Source organism: Poecilia latipinna, unplaced genomic scaffold, assembly GCF_001443285.1.
Source record: "Poecilia latipinna isolate Pla-1442-1.1 unplaced genomic scaffold, P_latipinna-1.0 Scaffold627, whole genome shotgun sequence".
In the NCBI taxonomy this organism is placed as follows: Eukaryota; Metazoa; Chordata; class Actinopteri; order Cyprinodontiformes; family Poeciliidae; genus Poecilia; species Poecilia latipinna.
The window spans coordinates 120,825-141,649 of record NW_015113243.1 but is presented as its reverse complement, the minus strand read 5'-3'; the positions used below and the strand labels follow the sequence as shown (position 1 = coordinate 141,649).

The 20,825-nt window shown below is 38.7% G+C and overlaps 2 long non-coding RNA genes across 2 annotated transcripts in view; both read left to right on the top strand.

The window, feature by feature from the left end:
* Positions 1-20,825, top strand: part of LOC106954093 (uncharacterized) — a 268,751-nt gene that overhangs the window by 130,493 nt on the left and 117,433 nt on the right. The window contains exon 4 of the long non-coding RNA XR_001426301.1: positions 7,134-7,157. This is a non-coding gene — a long non-coding RNA (uncharacterized LOC106954093). The remainder of the gene's footprint in view (positions 1-7,133; positions 7,158-20,825) is intronic.
* On the top strand, positions 7,541-10,935 carry LOC106954094 (uncharacterized). Its single transcript, XR_001426302.1, has 2 exons — positions 7,541-8,452; positions 8,562-10,935. It is a non-coding gene; the product is annotated as an uncharacterized LOC106954094 (long non-coding RNA).

Genomic DNA, 20,825 nt, shown 5'->3' with positions numbered 1-20,825 from the left:
CACAGAAGACTGACAGGGCCTCTTGAAAATATTTGCTGCAACAGAAGAGAAAGAAGTATTCTTTTTTTTTCAGCTTAGGTAGAAGAGAGTGAGCTCTTACAGTATCAGTGATACCAGCTCTTCTTTTCTAATGTCTTTTCCCACCCATTTGTTCATTTCTCTCTGTACATCGAGGCCTTTCCGTTTGCAGCTAGCTGGATTGTATCCAGCAAGAGCCATTCTGTCCCATTATGTGGTGCTGTAAAAAAAAAAGAAAAACAGCTGTTCCAATTCCACCCTGGTGAATAGGTTAAATGGCGAAACAAGAAGCAGGGGGCTTTTTTGTCACGGTCTAAATTGAGCGACGAGTTCTTGAGGTTGGACTGTTCCTTCACGGCTGCCTTCCAGGTTTTGATTTCCAATTAGAGACCACTCAGTCCTGCAGCCACTTTGGACAGCCAGCCCTCTCTGCTCCCTTGTGGATACGTGTGCGAGTGTGGCTGCAAAACATAAGATCATAAGAAAGATGGGGGAACCATGTAGAAAACAATTGTTTTCCCCCCAACGATCAACATAAATTAATACTTATAAGCACTCCATAAACAAGAAAAATGAGTGTGCCAGGAAAGTTTAGGTCCTAACATTTGTATCGACGCCTCTCAGGTTAAAATTTACTCGCTTGCCTGTGCAGGGTCCTGGGGTTGGACTCACAGGACAGCTAAACACTCATGCCCACTCTCACACCTGAGGGCAATTTAGACAAGACCACCCAAAACAATGGTTATTTTTATTTACTCTGGGAGAAACCAATTGCAGATATTGCTATATTTTGAAGATAAGTCACAAATGTCATTGCTAAATCAGATGTTTGGCTTGCTTCAAAGCATATAAAGTTAAAGTTGAGCGGAAGGACAAAGTGTGGTAGAATAATGTGGACATGTTTCAGTGAAAATCACTCTAGAAGTTAGAAGCCCATAAACTTTTATTGGTATTACACTGCAAACACTCAAAATCTCACCATTTTTTTTTTTTGTTTAATTTCTAGTGCAAATATCTTACTAAACTTAAAATGAGACTAAACTAACTTACAAGGAATCAGTCAGCAAGATAGAGGAGAATCATTTAAATCAACAATTCCCTAATATTTATGGAAACCTGCTAGTTCCACTGGCAGATTATTTCACTTATGACAAAGGAAAAATGTGTTGCTATAAGTGAGATAAATCTGCTGGTGAAACTAATACTTTAAAAAAAAAAAAATCAGTATTCAACAATTATTACTGAAAACTATTTAAACAGTCTTGCCGAAAGGATGCTCAGAAGGTAGTTTTGGATTATTTTAAATGTGCTAAGATATTTGAGTTAGAAACTTGACAGAGATACTTGGGGAGATTTTATGCTTTTGCAGTGCATAAAATACTTAGATTTTCGGAAAACCAGTATTTTGAGCCTTCATTAGCCGTATCAGCCACATTTATCAAAACCAACAGAAATTAACTACTGAAATAGATACTTTGAAATACGATGCATCAACTTCTAAATGTTGTTTTTGAAGAATGGAAACTGTGTTAAGCAAACTGATGAATGTAAAAATGAAGCAATGAACATATGCTGAATAAATTGAAAGGTAAGGGTAAGTGTTCAGTGCTCTCCACATGCAAACGAATGCCACTTTCCCTTTCGCCCCTCAATTGATCTCGGAGACAAATTTCCCTGACAGAATATTAACCTTCAGTCCTTTATCTCCAAGACATTAAAGACTATAGGTGTGTATGAGCATAATGTAAAGCAGAATAAGGGTAAATCAGGTTTGGGCAGAGCTTCCAGAACATGTCTGGGAACGAGGAAGATTAACAACTAAACACTTATTTGTTTTTTTTTTTGTTTTTGTTTTTTTTTTGTTAATGCACACAGTTTTCCCCATTGAGCATTCATGGGATTAACATATTAATTTGGACATGCGATTTATAAGTTTCGGGAAAACTTGGACTATATGTCAGGTAAGAATAGCTATGTTTTGACCAACAGAGCTACCATATCCCCCGTTTTTGCCTTAATCGTGTCCCTGCTGCTGTGCGCTGAGTGTTCTGTGATGAATGAGACAAGTCAAGACCGGTCGTGTCAAAACGACTGTCTCTTGAGAAAGCTGATGTCCTTGTCCAAGAGCTGCAGTCTCAGAGGGACGCACGATACACCACCTCACACTAAAAAAAATCCCACCAAGGACAGATGATGTCTTAAATTTAATCCAAATTCTTGGATAGAGGTCAACCTTGCTAAGCCAAAAGATGTATGTAACTAAAAAGGCAATTTTTGCATACTGCATAATAAATAAAACACATGACCTAAACAGCGACATTTACAAAATGTTTTTTATTATTTTAGCTTATGAAGTCTTACAACATTGATGGTAAAAAAAAAAAAAAGAAAAAAGGATTTGGTTTAAAGAGATGAGGTAAAATGCTGCAATGACAAGATTTTTATTTGCTCTGTGTAACATAAGGTAGAGCTCCTCCTCCCCCACCTGTTACTGCTTGCTGTCACCCAGCTAACCAAAGCTAACTTGTTGGTTGGAAACATAAAAAAAAATAATGTTCTTAATACTAGAAGAGCATGTATATCAACAGTGCTATAGGCATTCTGCTTATCTTAGTTGAGTAATCAGAATGCAACATTGCATTCTGAGTACTCAGAATGCAATGTTGCATTATATATATATATATATATATATATATATATATATATAAAATATGGGAAATTATATATTCCATTTTTATATTTCAGAAGTTTAGTAATTTCACATTACTGATATGTGGGCTTATGTCTTTAACTGTTTTTATAGTTACAGTGACAACAAATCTTTTATTCTGCTCAAACTCTGCTTCTAAGTAATATATTTTTGAGTGGATGGACTCACTTTTAAAGCCGCTCCTGATATACAGCTGAAACCACATACTTACAAATGCTGCATAAAAACACACATCACCATGTTTCTTTTTACAATCTGATCTTAAATCAAATTTTAGTCCGCTCCTCCAGACAGAATTAGTGTAACTGAGTCAGGCAGTAAACTTTCTAGGGAACTGAGATCAAGACTTTGTGATGGCCACCCCTAAACATTGACATGTTTGGCCCAAACCACTTTGTAAGTAATTTTGCGGTATGCTTAAGTTTTATTTGGAAAAACTGTTTGTGCCTTGTGTCCAAGGTTAAACTTCCTATCTAATGTCTTAAAATGATTTTTCAGTATTTCCACAAATGATTCTGGCCTCATGATGTCTATTTTGTGAAGTATTTCAGTCCATCCGGCAGGAAATTACTCCCTCAACATGATGCTGTCACCCCTTGTACTTTGGAGTTGGGATGGTGTTTTCAGGCTTGCAAGCTTCTCCTTTTCCCTCCAAATGTACCAGTGGTCATTATGGCCAAACATGTCAAGTTTAGTTTTATCAGACTACATGCTGGTTACGCCATACTTGCATGTAAATCTTTAGGCTTCTGGAAATTACATACATGAGAATGAGTTAAATCTGTGAGGGTGAACAGTTCTCTTCTTAATAACCTCACTGATTTCTTCAGAGTTTTGATAATGTCGTAGGAGGAAGCAGTGTATTTGAGTTGTGGCCTTAAAAAGAGCATCCTCAGGTGTTCCTTCATTTATCTCAAAGGCGGTAAATCAAGGAGAAGCTTGCAAAGCCATAAGATTATCTGGGATTTCACAAGTTGTTTAAAGACATGTTAATCTTAGTGCATTAAATTTGAAGAAAGTAAGCCTTGGAAAGTAAATCCCTAAAATAAATGTCTCAGTAATCATCAAATGCATATAGTGGGTGCGGTCACATCCGAGCTACAGGAGAAAACATTCAATCTTGATATTAAGCAGTGAGTGAACTATACACCCATCACAACATTATGTTCAGGGCTGGGCCAAGATTGTTTTGGGGCTTCAGAAGAATTTGATGTGGGGCACCTTTTGCTGTGAAGAACAGAAATGAGGAATCTGGGTGAGAAGGTCAAGTGTAATTAGCTTAGCTTAAAACCAGCTGTGGATAACTGATTGTTTGCTGGGGAGTAGTCGAGAACAAACCGAGCTCAAACACACATTTAAAACAATTCTTTCATCGATCATAATACGCAAGAATCTTAACAGACAATCCAAATTCTTTGTCAGACATTTTAACCATGCAGCAAGACGGAGAAGGACAGAAAAAGCAAATGAGGTGGATTAGCAGTGCTTGTTCTTAATAGTGTCATCCAGGAAATGGGGAATATATTTACCTCTGACCAGGATGTTGATCTGTTATGTCGTGAGTCCTCAAACTGTCACACAGCAACAATCTTGAGTCTTAAGTCTTCAGTCTTAAAAAAAACTGACTGATACCAGAAATTCTTATTGCCCACAGTATCTCCATCCACAACAACCCTGAAAATGTTTGGTTGATATGAGTTATGGCAACATTTATTTTCTCTTTAGAACAAATAAAATATCTTTCAATTGAAGGGAATTATGCCTTGGGTTGGCTCTGATATTATGTTTTCCTAATATTGGGGATTCAAAGTTTTAAAGGACAAATTGCACCGTGTTTCTTAAACATGAACTAATGGTCGAACTAAGCAACTATTGGTTGAATAAAAAAAATCTGTGCATGAACAGTAACTTGCCCATTCTTTCGCATCGCACGAGCTTTTTGTAATCCCCAGTACCACTACCACTGACCACTGCAAACATCCCGTAAATCCTTCTTGTCAGTTCAGACAAGACGGCACAAAGAACAGACTTCTCAGCTTTCTTTCTTTCTTTTTGGGGTGGGTTGGAGTTTTTGAAGTTTCCTGCTGTGCTGTGGGTTCTTCCCAGCATAACTAAGACGCTGAAAGCAGCTTATCTGCTTAAAACAGGAAACGGAGAACTTGCGGCGGGTGGGAAAAAAAATAAAAAAATAAAAAAAGGTGTCTGAGTCCTCGTCTATTTCCTGGTTCACAGAGAGGGCTTATTGAAGGAACTTGTTTCTTCCACTAGAGTCTCTCTCCACCATCCCCAGTCGTCTAATACATTTAGGCCCCCGCTTCCTCCATTGGTTTTGATAGGCCAGGCGTCCAAATTTCCTCCGCAGGACTCGGGTAAAATCAATAATCCTCAGTTGAGTGCAGAAGGAAAACCCTATATTAACAAGACAATGTGATTAGAGCAATAGGAGTGTGAAGTGGGCTATGGGCATGGTAGTTATTCTGCCTTCTACATATGAATGCTGTTGAATTTGAGCATTATCATTCTTCCTGAGTCAGGTTTGTGGCACCAGGTATTACTTTTAAAAAAATGGTACCTCCTCCTGATTATCTCCTTTCCATTTTTATTAAGTTGGACCTTTCCCTTTGGATGCTTTTCTACCAAACAAGCCAAATGCTAATGTCATTGAAACCCCAGGTGCTTCTAGTGGCTCTTGAAGTTTGACATCAGTCCCTGCTACCTTCCTCCCCTGAGCCCAATTTTCCCTGCATGAAGCTTCAAGGTCCTCAGCTGAGCTCTCTGTTTAGCAACAACAGCCGTACAACAGTGCGAATGTGTGTCAGACAGAATGGTAATGAGTATCCGTGAGACCCAACCCCGATCTCTCCCCCCCTCCTTTCTGTCTGAAAATAGATTTGTTCCTACATGCAAAACGGATATTGTAATCACATTTTCTTGTCCCTGATCCACCTGGGGATTTGTACCGTGCACACCAAAAATGTAAATGAATGCAGCGAGATAGACATCACTGGTGATAAATCACATTACCTCCAAATTCTGCTTAAGAACACAACCAGACTGCACAGTAAGCAACACCGATGGTAGTATATTAGCTCACCAGTTAGCCATTTCCCTCACTGTACATCTTGTTCTACTTAATTTATCCTATTTCTTTTTGGTTTGCGTTATTGTGCATTTACAAGAAAGCAGTGTTGTGCTTTTGGGAGAAAGTGGACAGAAAAGAGGCCAGTGCTGTAAAAGGTCAATAGAATACATTTAGAATTTAACCACCAGAAATTTTCTGATGGATTTCCAGTCTTTGCTAAAGAGGATTTGTTATTGTGGTAAAATTTGTATCGGCTGGTCAGAGCCCAACAAAATCAAATATTAACAACGACGACAACAAAAACCCCTCACATTTTGGACAGATTGAAAATGCAACTGAATGAACAATGACATGTTTATAGTGAACTAAAAGTATGATTTGCTATGTTTCATAAAATAAATGCACTCTTGGATTTATATCAGTAATCCCAGTTTTATTTTATCCTTGACCTTAGGTATAAATATTCCCATTCTTTAAAACAGGAAATGCCGCTAAAATGAGGCAGATGTACATTGATCTCCCAATATACAAGAAATATGCTCTTCAACTTGCTCAGATGTGCAGTCAGAGCAATAATTAAAACATTTGAAACAACTGGAACGCTACTAGTCCTCATAAAATTTCCTGTAAATCATAGAAGTGATTACCATGTTGCTGTGACTTAATTAACGCATTGCCAAAGGGACTATTCTTGGCCAACCAGTTATTCTCTTGTTGTGGCACTGTGGAGTTTTTGCGGGGCACATAGTCCATGAGTTTATTCCGGCTTTGGTTCTGTGAATTGAATGTCCGCAGTTAGACTAACAAGCTTTGGGAGAAGCAGGAAATCCAAGCACACAGGGTGAGATAATAAATTATCTTGGAGACTTATGGGAGAAGGAGTACTTTTGTGTGCATTTGTTTGAGCACATTTGTTTGCTCAGTGTGGTTATATAACACTGCGAAGAAAAAAAAAAAGACTTACTGGTAATAGATGAGGTTCCTGCTTGCGCCCTTTTTGCCTCCACCCTTAAAATGTTGAAAAAGCGACAGATATTAATGCAAGTTGGACACACGTAGGATCCTCAAGGGAAACTATCTAAGATGTTTCATGTCCTCCTCCTTGTCACCCCCGCTTCTGACAGGGACTGCACCTAACCCCCGAGTCTGTATAATGCTAGCAGACCGTCATTTTTCAACAGAACTTGTGACAACCTCCTCCTTGCATTAAAGTTTGGCTTTCTGTACGTTGTAATTTGCTGACATTTCTTTTTTCTTTCTCTTTCTCTCCTTCTTATCCCCACTGCCCACCCTTCCTTTGTTCCACCAACACCGCGCTCACAGATGTTACCAACTGTTCCACACTAGGTAAGTCATTTTATTTTTCATAGCACAGTCCTCCAGAGTGAGTTGTCTTGTTATTTTGGGAGTGATGCAAATGCATAAATATGGTAGAGAATTACACAGGAGTTGGAGCTGAGGCGACTCAGAGATGCTGCTGTTTGCCTGGTTAAGATATTCAGTTTTCTGCAATCTTCAGCTATCCTAGTTCCCCCCGCCCCCTCACACACACGTGAGAATACACATTTTGAGCTGTGTACCTTCAATTTGAATTGTATTCAAATGAGAATCAAATAGCCCAGATGGTTCAAAGAACACGTCAGCAATGTTGTCTTAAACAGACATGGTGTTTGTTTTCACACTGTGGAGAGTGGGCGGAAGTTTAAACCCAATCGTACCATTCACTATGCACACATCATCAAACCTATAGAACATTCAACGGTGTTCGTATGAGAGCTGTATAATATATTTAATTGGATTTGGAATTGCAGTCGATGTTTGAAATATCGCAATGGCAAAAGACCGTTTGGATGTCGTACCTTGGTAGGTGTTTGCACTCTGCATGTTGAAAACAGATTGGACAAGTTGATTGGACTCTCTGAAGACTGAAATACAAAACCTCTCAAATAATGGGGCAAATATGTTGATAATGGAGAAGGACATCATTAGTATGAGAATTTTAATCACTATGGACGTTGTCATCTCTCTACTTTATAGAAATCTTACTCTTCATATTGCCATCTATTCAAATCTTCTGTATGACATTATATAGTGCTATAAAAGTAATGAACCCCTTAGAGATTTCTTCTATTTCCAGTGGTGTTTCAAAATAAGCAGTGTCGATGTCATGAAAAGAGAATCGGAATAAATAGTTTTTCAAATGGCAATTTAATTTATGAAGAGAAACAAGCTATTGAATTTATTTTTTTTAGCATTTTATTTTAACTATGATTAACAACATTTTTGGAATAATTTTAGTTTCGCCAACCAAAACAAGACCTTGTTACTGCCGGATGCGCAAAAATGATTTGTAAAGCACATTTCAGGAACGAGGCAGTTCAAGGTACTTTACGTCATGAAGTCACAAAAGTCATAGAAACACAGTCAAATATTGAAACATTGCATTGTGTCGATGAATTTCAAAATGTTGATTGTTTCATTAATGATATTTCCAGTGTTGTTGGTCTGCATGAGCCAGTTCTCCATATGGACTGGACAGTGGAGCATTGGACGGCGAACTATTAGAAATGCTGGGTCGTACAGATAGGAGCTTGGTATTGCCAGCCATGAATGGAAGTTGTCTGAGGTTATATCTCAAAAAGGTTTGAGCCGCGATTTGATTCAAAAATAGCACAGATCAGAATATTTGTATTTTTTATTTTTTATTTTTTTTTTTAAATCAAATTAATGCTGTCAGGTTTCTTGATTAAGATGCATTGTGGACTGTAGCGGGTTCATCCTGAAAAGGTTGTCAGTCAATCGCAGGCTCAAGATTGACAGACCATTGTCCCACTCATCACATGAAGTGCACTCAGATGGACCTTAGTCAACAATGAGGCTACAGCACAAGAAATTTTATTATGTGGGCATTTTTGAGTATATTGCCTGAAATTGAGATGGAAGATTTTAGAAAGCCAATGATTCTACGGTGCAGCCCAAATGGTTTACCTTAGTGGTTCTTTTTTTTTTTTTTCCCCAGCTCCCTTCTCCTCTCCCATTTACAGTAACCAGAAAAGAAAATGCAGCCTCTTTCTTTATACCTTTAAAAGAAAAACAAATGTCTTGGTGTGTTATAAACGGTGTTGCTTTTATTGAGAAGAACAACCTTCATTTTTACTGAACTGGAAACTTGAACAAAAATTGTTGAAATGAATTAGATCTGTTTTTTTAAAGTCTTCTCAATATTGGAATAAAAAAAATGAAAAACAATAGCCTGCTGAGGATAAAACGTATAAAAGGAGTTTTAGTGTGGAGGAAAAAAAACCCTATTCTGTAAAAAAAAAAAAAAAAAAAATCGTCTGGATTACAACTAAGAGGCTAAGAAGCACATGAGCTCACAAAAGCACAAGAGCGAGGCCACAGGAGGATGACGGTCACCCTTGGCTTTATCTGAGACAGATGACAGCAAAGCCTGTATTGGAGCAAACGCTCCTGCACTCAGATCAGATGATCAGCAGGGAGACGGATCTGCAGATGGACGGAGGTTGTTTTGTAAAGGGCAGAACACACTGGGGGTGAATGATGCAAGGGGGGAAAAAAAACAACAACAAAAAAACACACCTCCTTTAATTTATGTTTACCAAGCCTAAACTGGCAGCTGCAGCAGACTGCAGCTCTGTGGAGTGGCCTTCTGATTCTTCATCGCCTTTGTGCAAATATTACAGGCCACTCCTAATTTCATTTTTTTTCTAATATGAAACATGTTTTTTTTTTTTTTTTATCTTCTTAAACAATCATGACAGATTTTATTTTATTTCCCCCCCCAGCCTGTCAAAGCTGTTCACATTCCCCACCTCACCCAGCTGGACCACTGTCGACCTCCTGCTGCTGTAATTTCTGCTGTGAGTATGAGGTAATCCTTCCCCAACAAAGCACATACGCCTGCTATTGTTAAAAAAGAAATGATTAGCGCCTCTTTGACTCAAGTGAGGAAGAACACACATTGACGTGGAGAATCAGGTGAACGGAGGGGATCGTGACTCAAGCAACTAGAAAAAGAGGATTGAACTAATCCCTGGGCCCAGATACAGAAAAGTGGATATAAACGAAACATTGTTCATCTGAGTTTTAATACACGCATGTAAAATACACATAATACACATTTTGTCACTTTACAAGCGCAAACTCAAGTGACTTTTATTGGGAACATCTGTAGTAAGAATACTAATATGGGGACTTCTGAAAATCATTTGTTGAACTGGATTTTTGTTTAGGGGCATCATGTAAAAGGGGAGGTACACTGAGGAATGCAACACAAATAATTTCCTTCTTTTTCCACTATAATGCACCACAAGAATTCTCGGTGACTCAAAACTAAATAGCAGTGTAGCAGGGAATGGTGTTTTGTCTGTAGCTGTTATTGATGCGGCCGGACCCACAAAAATAACGCAAAAACTCTTTGTCATTTTACTTATTTTGGTCACGATCCCCTGCGCTTGCTGGAGTCCATACTTTGATGCATTTTCTTGCTCGCTTGACTCAAACAGACCCTAATCGCTTCTTCTTCTTCTTCACAGTAGTAGACATCTGTGCTTTGTTGTGGAAAGATTACATCACACTCAAAGCAGAAATTACGGCTGCCGTAACCTTAGAAGGCTAACAGCGGTCCATCCGGGTTAGACGGAATATGTGAAACCGAAAAGGGAGTGCAGAATCCTTTGTTTTCTCAGAGTGTTTTCAGAAATGCTCAGTGGGTGGCGGGAGAGGGATAGAGGTTATAACGGCATGACTGAATCCACGGTAGCGGGGTGTCGGAACAGGACATGCAGCGCACCGGCGGTTCTAAGCATCTGCTCATGGGAAAAATCAATCGCCTAATTTCCAAGGTGAAGCTGGCGGATTTTACGTGGAGAGAAAAAAAAAAAAAGATCCAATTCTAAAAATGTGTTGCATCTCAAATGCATCTTTCTCTCTCTGAGAGCATCCAGATATCTCTTATGGTGTAATTGAAAACTCAGTGCCATGCCACTACAACCAGAACAGTTTGGCCGGTGAAGCATCTGCGAGCAGTTCTGGATCTGGCTCGACTCTTTTGAGGCAGGCGCTGGCAGGCTGATTAAAAAAAAAAAGTAGGAAAAAAAAAAAGAACACCCCTGGCTAGCTGAGAATAATAAGTACCCATGGGAAGCTGCCAGATGGACATTTACTGTGAGCCTAGCTGGAGAGGGAGGAATCTGTCAAACATCACACCGGGCATCTGTGGGGGGGGGGGGGCAGCGCAAGTTCACGTCCACTACAGTGTGTCGGATGAGAGAAGGGCTCTTTGTCGAGACTAAAAGCTGTTGAAATTTTTTTTTTTTTTGAAATATCACATCTAGTTGATGCATTTACCTGCTTTTCAAGGTCAGCAATTCGCATTGCATTAAAGCGCAGCAGTTAGAGTGAGAGCTTTAAATAATGTCCGGATAATGGATGCTGGAAAGATGTTTATCGCCTTTTTCCTCCCTGGACTCAAATGTTAGCCCAGTTTCCTGGCAGTCGCTGGCTGTTAATCAACACTTTACTTAATTTAAAGCTAGACTCAGCTGTGCCGCTCACAGGTGCTTCTCAGTAAATCGGACGACCATGGGAAACTTTGAATTCAGTAATTTAATTCAGAGTATCTCTACAAACATAACGATGCATTTCAGGTTCTATGTTAATTTCCATCATTTTATGTTACAACTAATAAAACCCCCAAATTTAATTTCTCAGAAAATTAAAAAAATAAAATAAAATGTTTCTGCAATATGTGACTCGCAGCCCAGGGCGTCCTTCCATGTGAGAGTAGCACAAAACTAAAATAATATTTTTTTGCTTTGTTTTGTTTTGCATTTTTGTAAGTATATATGGGCTAAAATTGAGCATGTCTTGCCCCCAATAATAATAATAATAATAATAATAAAAACAGGAGAATAAGAACTGAATTGGGTTGCTCAACATTTTTTCTCTACACAAAAACAAGAGCATGTGTTTTTGTGTGTTTGCCCCTTAGACCTCCAAATTTTCGAACTGGACAAATATGATCTGATTATGCAGCAGCGATCACTAAAGCTTTAAAACACACTTTTTAATATGTGAAATCTTCACTATATTTAAAAAAATAAAATAAAATCATCTCAGATGGAGGAGGACCATCCATATCCATTGGTCTACTGTATACCTGCTTCTGACTGGAGGTTCACCGTGAGACTTGCACCCATCTGCAGCAGTTATTGGATAAGAGTTGGGATACACGCTGGACTGGTCACCAGTGCATCACAGGGCAAAGAAACACCACTTTACTGGAACCCCAGTTATTAATTTACTAGACTCAAATAGCTATGGCATGCTCAGGAGGGAATTAAGTCATTTGGTTCAGATGCGTAGGACTATATACACATTGGAATGCAGCAGTATTTTGTGCTCAAGGACTGTAGTTTGAAACCCCGGCCTTTTCCATTCAGTGGGGTGCCTGTCGACATACAGGAGGGATAAGCCACAGAAGTTCATTGCTGAAGAAGCTGGCTGCTCAGAGTGTTGTATCCCAGTATATAATTGGAAAGCTGAAGTGTGGAAAAAGTGTGGTAGAAAAAGGTTCAAAAGCAGCCTTGAGAGGATTGTGAAGGGAAGTCCATTCAAAGTACTTGTCAGTAAGCTGAAATTTCAGTATTAAAAATCTTTTTTTTTCTTTGTGCATGTTATGCTTATGCAATACTCTAATTTTCGGAGATGCTGAATTTTGGTCCTTTTTTTTATACGTCAGTCGTCAAACATCAAAATGGAGAGAAATACAAAATGATTAACTTTAACGTATGAAGATACAGTGTCTGTCGTGACGAAATTCAGGGTAATAATTCTTGGACACATGCCTGTCAAAAAAAAAAAAAAGAGGAAAAAAAGTATGCTCTACCTCCAATAATTATTGCAAGTGTTATCTTTTTGACTTCCAAGAAAGAGGTCCAGTCTATATATGTATTTTTCCCCCATCTTAGTTAGAAAGCTATAGGCGAGGAATTAAAATTGCCTTATTATGCCGACGGAGGCTCGAGGGTTTTTGAGAACGAACGAGAGAATAGGAGCACAAAGAGTTCATTTCAGCATTGTCAGCAGAGAAATAGGAGCTCGTTTCTCTTAGACAAGCTGTGCACCTGTTATGATTGCATTATGTCTGGCAGTCCTCCCTTCAAACAGCAATTGAGCCACACTTGATCAGTGATATGACACTGGCAGAGAGGAGAGGAGAAGAGAGTGATCGCTGGGCTGCTTAGTTAAGCAGATACCATTGTGCCGTCGAAATCCAAAAGTAGATCTGTGCTTGATAAAAGGCCAGCCTGGATGGAGTCCAAAACGCCAAGGGCTTTGTAATCCTGCATAGTGGATTCCTCTGAAACCTTCTTGCCTTCCCCTCGGAGGTTAAGAACAATATCCTCCATGGATGATGCAGCAGCACGTTGAAAGTCTCCATTTGGGCTTTCTCATGCAAAACTATGTTCAAAATATAAGAGAATAAATAAGATCATGGCGTTAAATTTTTAATCATTCCAGTTTGCGTGTCTCGGCTGTTCTGCTATTCACTGAAGGAATCCATAATTCAAAGATAATGTAGCAATGACCTCGTGTTTGCGGTTGGCATAAGATTTCTTGCAGCCATATCCTAAAATTATTAAAGTTTAAGCATAAAGAGTTCTGTGGTCGGTTTTTAATGTCTTCCCTCATTCCCCACACTCGGCTCGGAGGGTAGTTAAAAAGGCCTTTGAATGATGGCTCTGTAGTGTGACTTGCATATATTTCTAGGTAATGAGACTTGAGTGACACATCTTCAAATCTTCGCTTTTACAGTCATCTTTAGAAAAAATAAACAGTGCCACAAGTCATCCGTTGCTTGTTTTTTTTTTTTTTTTTTTTTTTTTTTTTTTTTTCTGTTTAGGCTTAAGTCTACGTGTTAGGACTTTTGCTGTAGAAGGTGGATTTTAACCCAACGGTGACCTATTTATGGTTTTCTGGGAGAGATTTAAGCTCCTGTTAAATAAAAATAAGTTTCTTATCTTGGTCTCATCTGACCAAACCCTATTTTTTTGAGAGAGTCACACTTGCAAGGCCAATACCTTCCTGTGGAATTTTGCTCGAGTCTCTTCTCCCTTCAGCGCTTCGTCTGGGATTTGCCCCATTTCATCCTGGCCAATCAGCAAACAGAACGGGGTGTGAACAGCGGAGAAGAATCTGCTTTTTGTTGTTGTTGTCCAACAGTATGATGATAAACCTTTGTAAAGAAGCGTTGGCATGCTTCCCTTTTATAATATATGAAAATTCAAAATAATAAAAGTGCACAGAGCACCAAGACACCGTTCAGTGTAGAAAGGGCTACAGCGACATGACTGACTTTTCAAAGGTCAGTCATGTGGTCCTTGATTTCACAGAAGCCAAAGTCTATTTGTCCAGCAGGATTCATAAGCATGGTAACATGAAGTGTTTCCAGAAAAATAAAATAACATTACCGTAGCACCTGCCTTAGGTGCCTTAGGAAAGAAGGCCTTCTTTCCTTATGGATCCATAACTGGATCCATAACTGGATCCAGTTATGGATCCAGTTCCATAACTGAACTGGATCGTTCAGTTATGTTGTGAACCCCCTTGTTGACTGTGGTGGTAGAAATGTCCTGTCTAGAAGGTGAAGTTACTCCATGAATCTGATTACAGTAAGCTTCTGAGCATATGCAAGAGGTATTTCATCATTGTTTTCTGCAAAAAAAAAAAAAAATAGTGAACCATTTTTTTTCTTATCATGGCATTTGTTTTTTCCTCACTTCACAATTGTATCAAATTAAAGGCTGAAATTTTCAATACAGTTCACTTTCAGATCTGACTACTTATAATACAAGATTAATTTACTTAAAGTTTTTTTTTGCCTAACACCATGCCAAGCCCATACAGATGCTGTGACGATACATCACACAACATTAGTTTGAGTAAACGGAGGTTTGGTTGACCCAGTGCGTTCAGGTGACAGGGGGCTGTTTTAGCGAACAGATGGCTTATCTTTAATTTTAGCAGCAGCGGCGTCAAACTACCAGAGCTCTATAAGTTTAGCTGGGGAGCGTTGCATTCATCAGTAACTAACAGCATATGGCGGTGGCACATTAAGGTGTCATTTGCTCTTTTTCCCTGGTTTATTTGCTATTGTACGAACTGTGCAGAAGCCAAGCATTAGATGCTCACTTCACAGGACAAAGTGTGTTTATTTGTTTGGTTGGGTGTTGGGCACTCGGCTTTAGATCCTTTGCTTTCTGTTTGATCAGCTTTTCAAAGAGCTGCAGTAATTTATTTGCTTATTTATTAATTATGATAGTGAGAGTTAGCTTAGACCCTGGCCTGCAACCACATACATGCCCATTATTTTTGGCATTTGCTGCTATTTTACTACTTTTTCAAAGCTGTTTGAAGTTTTGGTTAAACTTATTTATGTTTAATTGGGAGACAAGTGGAAAGGCAATTTATAAAACTGTTTCTGCGTCAGGAAGGGTGTTATTTCTCCTGTTTGTCGAACTGAAAATGTCCAGTACTGGCATTGTTCCTTGTCAACATTGGAAAAAGAAGCCTTATTAACAGATGTTCCACGTGTCTTATTGTTATTACTGGCCTAGCTGTCAATTAATGTCTTGATTCTGATTACTGACTAGCTTGGTCTGTTCAGTCCGTTTTTAAATCTGAGAGGACCGAATGCCTTGGGAAAAAATGCCCCTTTCTCATTTAGCTTTGTCACATTACAACCACAAACTTTGACATATTATTGTGGAACTGTAAGATAGAAAACCAAAACTTTTTTTTTTTTTTTGCCATTTCTTTAACTCATAGAAATCTGAAAAGTTTCTGTGCATACACTTCAGTAATGCACATTATGTCATAGGAGATACTGTAAAAGAAAAACACACCTATCCTCAGGCATGCAAAAAAAACAAAACAAAAAAAACAAAACAGTTTGTACACTTGTGTGTCTGGGAAACAAAAAGCCTAATTGTACCAGTTGTCTGCACTTTTTAACACCATGCCTAAAGGTTAGCCCTTATTTTAGAGTCACTGTTGTTCAGGAAGGAATTAATACTCTCTGATCACCTCCAGTGCTTTTTCAGTTTATTCCTCCTTGCTCACTTTCTGTTTTGACACTCCTTTTATGCTCTCTCTCACAAAGCCTCTTCTTGTGATACGCAAAAAAAAAAAAACGTTCAGCCTCTCCCCACTTCCTTATTGTTATTCAAGCTCTCTCTAATAAGCGGCATTAATTAGCCTGCTCTTCAAAAATATAACTTTCCATTTTGTCTTCAGGGTTTGGTCATTAAGTGAACAAAAGCAGTCAAACGGCTGACACAATAGGCTGAGCTGATTGAGTGTGCAGCCACAACAAAACCTGGCTGGGGAACAATCAGAGGGTCCTGCATTTTTTATAGCATATTGTTTGTCTGTTGTTTTTATGGACTAGCTGGTTTGAGATTGTTACTTTCGGCTTGCTGCAAAAAAAAAAGAAGAAGAAAAAAAAGTCCTTCTTCCTAAGTTAAAATTAGGCTGATTATTTTTTAGGAGAAATGAAATTATTTCAGTATTAGAATTGCATATCTTGAATTCATCCCTCATCTTCTTCCTGTAGATATTTTTCCATCCCCTATTTTTCTTGATTTCCTGATTTAAAGGCTCTCTTTCTATTTGAAGAGAGCATTTTATGTCTGGGCTAACACTGTACCTTCCATCACCACACCATCAGGATAGAATCAGAAACACCAATTGCCGCCAATTGGGTGGTGCCCAACTTCTGCACTGCCTGAACTAATCTCAGAGATATCCTATGGTTCAGTGATATGGTTATATGGATCCTAAATTACTTGAAACCGTACAGCTTCAACAAGAGGCTTTATACCAAGCTCAAAAGAAGTATGGTCACCTTCTCTACATAAATATCAAGGTGTAGGTCAGCAGTGAACCAAACATCAACTGATCTAACCAGGATACACATTGAGGGCATTGAAATCTTATCTGGACTGGAGACGTTCAGCCAAATAGTAATGAGGCTATATTTTCTGTTGTTGTCCGGTTTTGACGAGACTGCGGAGTGCAGTTTTCCTCATGCTTTAGCTGTTACAAGTTGTTATTTGAGAATGAGTAGAACCGGTCTACTCATTCTCCTCTTGCCTCTTTAAACACATTGCCACCCATAAAACCGCTGCTCACTAGATATTTTCTCTTTTTTTTTTTTAAACCAAAAACACAACAAACAGAATCTGATTGGTGCCACTTTTCCATATATACTACTAAATTGGATATCAGATAGTTTTCAAAGCATCTGCAGCCCAAACAGTCATGTCACATTTTATCAGACTGCATCACAAATATTCTGCAGAAACCAGACGTAGACAATAGCTGCAGTAAGCAGCGAAGACCCTTCACTTTCTTTTTTCCCCCTCAGTTTCCTTCATCATTTTATGACAATACCATCACCTCCCAACAACTTTAAAATCGATCGGTAGATGGCGGCATCCATTATTACTTGAGTAAACAGTGCGCTCCTGTATGGCATCTATGTTCTTCTTCTGCACTTGGATGTCGCTTTGGGACCGTAAACCGTTCACACAGGAGTCCGACTGCGGTCACATTTTATTAGTAGCATGAACAACTATGCAAAAAAATAAACTAATTTCAGCAAAAAATTTGGAATTGAGCTGTAAGATCTGGTGTGTATATGTAGCTGTAGAGTTGATGAATACCAATTTTGTGTACAAGTACACTTCTTATGTACACAATAACTTGTGTACTTCACAAGTTATTGTCACCACATCAAGGTATATAACTATTGAGTCGCTGCCCTGTATTTGGCTCATTCACTGTAAAGTAAGCAATTGAATCGGTGTGCCTAATGAACGGGCCTTTTTGAATATCCTGTGGATATTATTTTAAAGTCAGTGTTTATATTAAATGCTCTGGCAAAAAGGTTTCTGAAATGATTATAGTAGCTTAAGTCTTGTGGTCTCTTTTGAGAGGGCCTCAGGCCCAAGTGGGCTGGCTCATCCTTCGTCCATTTTGGCAGAACATTTGAGAGCGATGAAGACCACTGGACAGATTCCACAGCCTTGCCTCTCAGAAGGTTGAATGTCAGAGGTTGCTGGGTGGACAACCCATCTGCTGCTCTGGCACTGCCGTATACAGTGCAGGCCGAATGCTTGAAACGAGAGAAAGAAAGGGGGATGTTTGGTGAGAATCTAAGTAGAGACGGACTGTGGACATGGCTTGCTCAGTTGTACTCGCTTAAACCGGGCATCATCGCATCCCAATAGAGGCCGTCACTGTCAGCGATCAGCACAAACATGTCTGATGTCTTTGCTGTAGGTTTGTATGTCTACAGGCTATTGTCTTATGCTACAAACTGCACCTAGAAGCTTGGCTCCAAAAGTAGCCATTCACGTCCAACATTTGTCACACTTTTGCTATCTGAACAAATTATGTGATAGTAAAGCAAGAAAAAGCAAATATAAAGCTAAGAGCACTGCAAAAATGGAAACAGTGGGGCCTTAGGCATTAAACTCTGAATTGTCTTCCTTTTTTTTTTCTTCCTTAAATTACCTTTTGCATTGCAGTGAAAGTCACTGCACCACAGTCAATAGAAGCAAAGATTGGATCTGCAGAGGATTCTCTGTGTTTACCCTGCAGAGCTCTCAGTACACAGAAAGCTGCTTCTCTACGCCCCTGGTACAACAACAACACACACACACACTCTCTTTTTTGACCGACACCAAAGTAGAAACTTGTGTTAATTAGTCTATTGTGGCCTGACATGGTGAATCCAGGTTGGTAAATAGAGGTGTGAATGTGTCATCAAACATAGCTTGGTGCACACTGAGACTTTGGGGCATATGGGACATTTGAACCAAGTAGTTTTATTGTTTCATTTGTGTTTTGACATGCAGCTGACATGCGTTCAGGTCAAATGCACTGCTACAAAGTGAAACCTAGGAAGATGCTGCTGTTGGTTTTTCTCTCTTAGCTGATTTACGAGCTTAACATTTGCCATATAAGAGAAATTCTTTTTCTTACATATTTATATATTTTTCTGTAATTTTATGATTCCATTGAATAATGGAGAGCTTGTATTATTTACTACAAAAGAAAACCAAAATGTTGGATTTTATTACAAAAAAGGCATGTTTTTTGGAGCGTCATAAATATGGTTTTGAACTATTTTAGCTTCTTTTTTGCAACAGGAACTGCAAACCCACTTCCCTGCCATTACCTCAGAGCAACATGACACCTATTATTCCTTTTGCTATCTTGTTACCCCTCTCACCTCTTCTCTTCTCACTCCTTACTTTCCTCTTTGACTTTATAATCATGGAAGATGGCAGGCAAAGAAAAGAAATAAAAATTCTTAATGCAAGTATATCTAGCTGACACAGCACTGTTATTGATGACGGGTAATGTGTCACATTTTTATTCTTCCCTGTCAGGTTTCCACAAACAGACACAATGTGTTATTTGTTTATATTCTGTACAGTGAAATTGCTGGATGACATCCCCCTTTCATACACAAATACAAAATAGGCTCTAGATGGCCAAAGCCAATCTTAGTAGGTTTTAATTTAGGGGAGAAAATGTGGAGAAAAAAAAAAAAAAAGCTACATATTGCAAAATCATATGCCTGAAATCATATCAATTATTGGGGCAAGAACAATTCATTTATGAGCAGACATTCAATGAGGCTGATTTGAGTTTGGTGCATTGTGATTATATTAACATAATCCAGTCATGTTAAATTGGATCAGTAACATTATTAAAAGCAGACCCAGCTCTCATTCTGTGTCACTAATTCCCCTCACTCTGAGTCTTAATGAGAAATAAGGAAGCACTTACAAGCCGGCGCACAGACTGAACGGCAGGTAGAGATTATCTGCCGGCTTCGCTCAGCTTCACTCTCGCACACTGTGTGCCTGGTGACATCCACTATTACAAAGAGCCCACCTCCTAACACACACACACACACACACGTGCAGAAACAAAGAAAAACCCACATACATTTACACACTAAGGAGTAGACACTTGGTGCTCTTACTGATCTCCCATGAAAAGCACTTTGTAATGATGTCAGAAGAATTTTCAAACATAATTATAGAAATCAAACTGTATGCATTCGAGCCTTGCTGAGGAGTTAGTACCTTTTTTTTTTTTTATAAAACATAATCAAAGCACAACCATCATCAGTTTATATTAGTACAAGCCTAATATTGACATTTGCATTCATGGCTGAATATCACATTTGAAATAATTCCATTTAAAATCATTGTGTAAGCATGTGCGTTTCATAGTTTTGTATTGGTTACAGATGTATCCACACACGCATTGAAAAACAATTCATGAAATCACTCTAAAGTAAATCAACACTTTGAGATGGACTGATCAGATATTTTGTATTTTAACATGCAGTGTGATGTACCCATACAGATTTGAGCTAATTCTAATGTCTGAGAACTTTAAGAATACCCCTTCCTGCTGTGATCTATCATTTATTTAGATTATATAGTCATTTTGGATGAACCAATTGCTGTAAAATAAGGATTTACTATTCGAAAACTGAACAGAAATTTGGCGTTTGGTATTTTTCTTGTCTGTTGTAGTTACCATATTTAGCTTCATTAGTTTGCTTTAATTAAACAGAGGCCTTTGTGTCTATTCCACAAAGAGCATAGAGCCTCACCCTAACACTGATTTTTCCAGATGGCTTTTCAGCTCCACCATGTTCCATGGCTACCAGAAGTCGGGGGTGCGAAAGGGCAAAATTGAGCAGCTTTGCCATGCCGTCCTGTTATCTGCTGTAGATTTCCTTTTTCTCATTCTCTCTCAGCTTAAATGAACCACAGACATGTTTTGATACATAGAAACTAAGTAAATACTCAATTTAATAGCTTTTTGGAACTATTTGCTTCCCCTGTAATTTATAAAACTCTCCACTGACTACCTTTTAGTCCTTTTCAATTCTTAGCA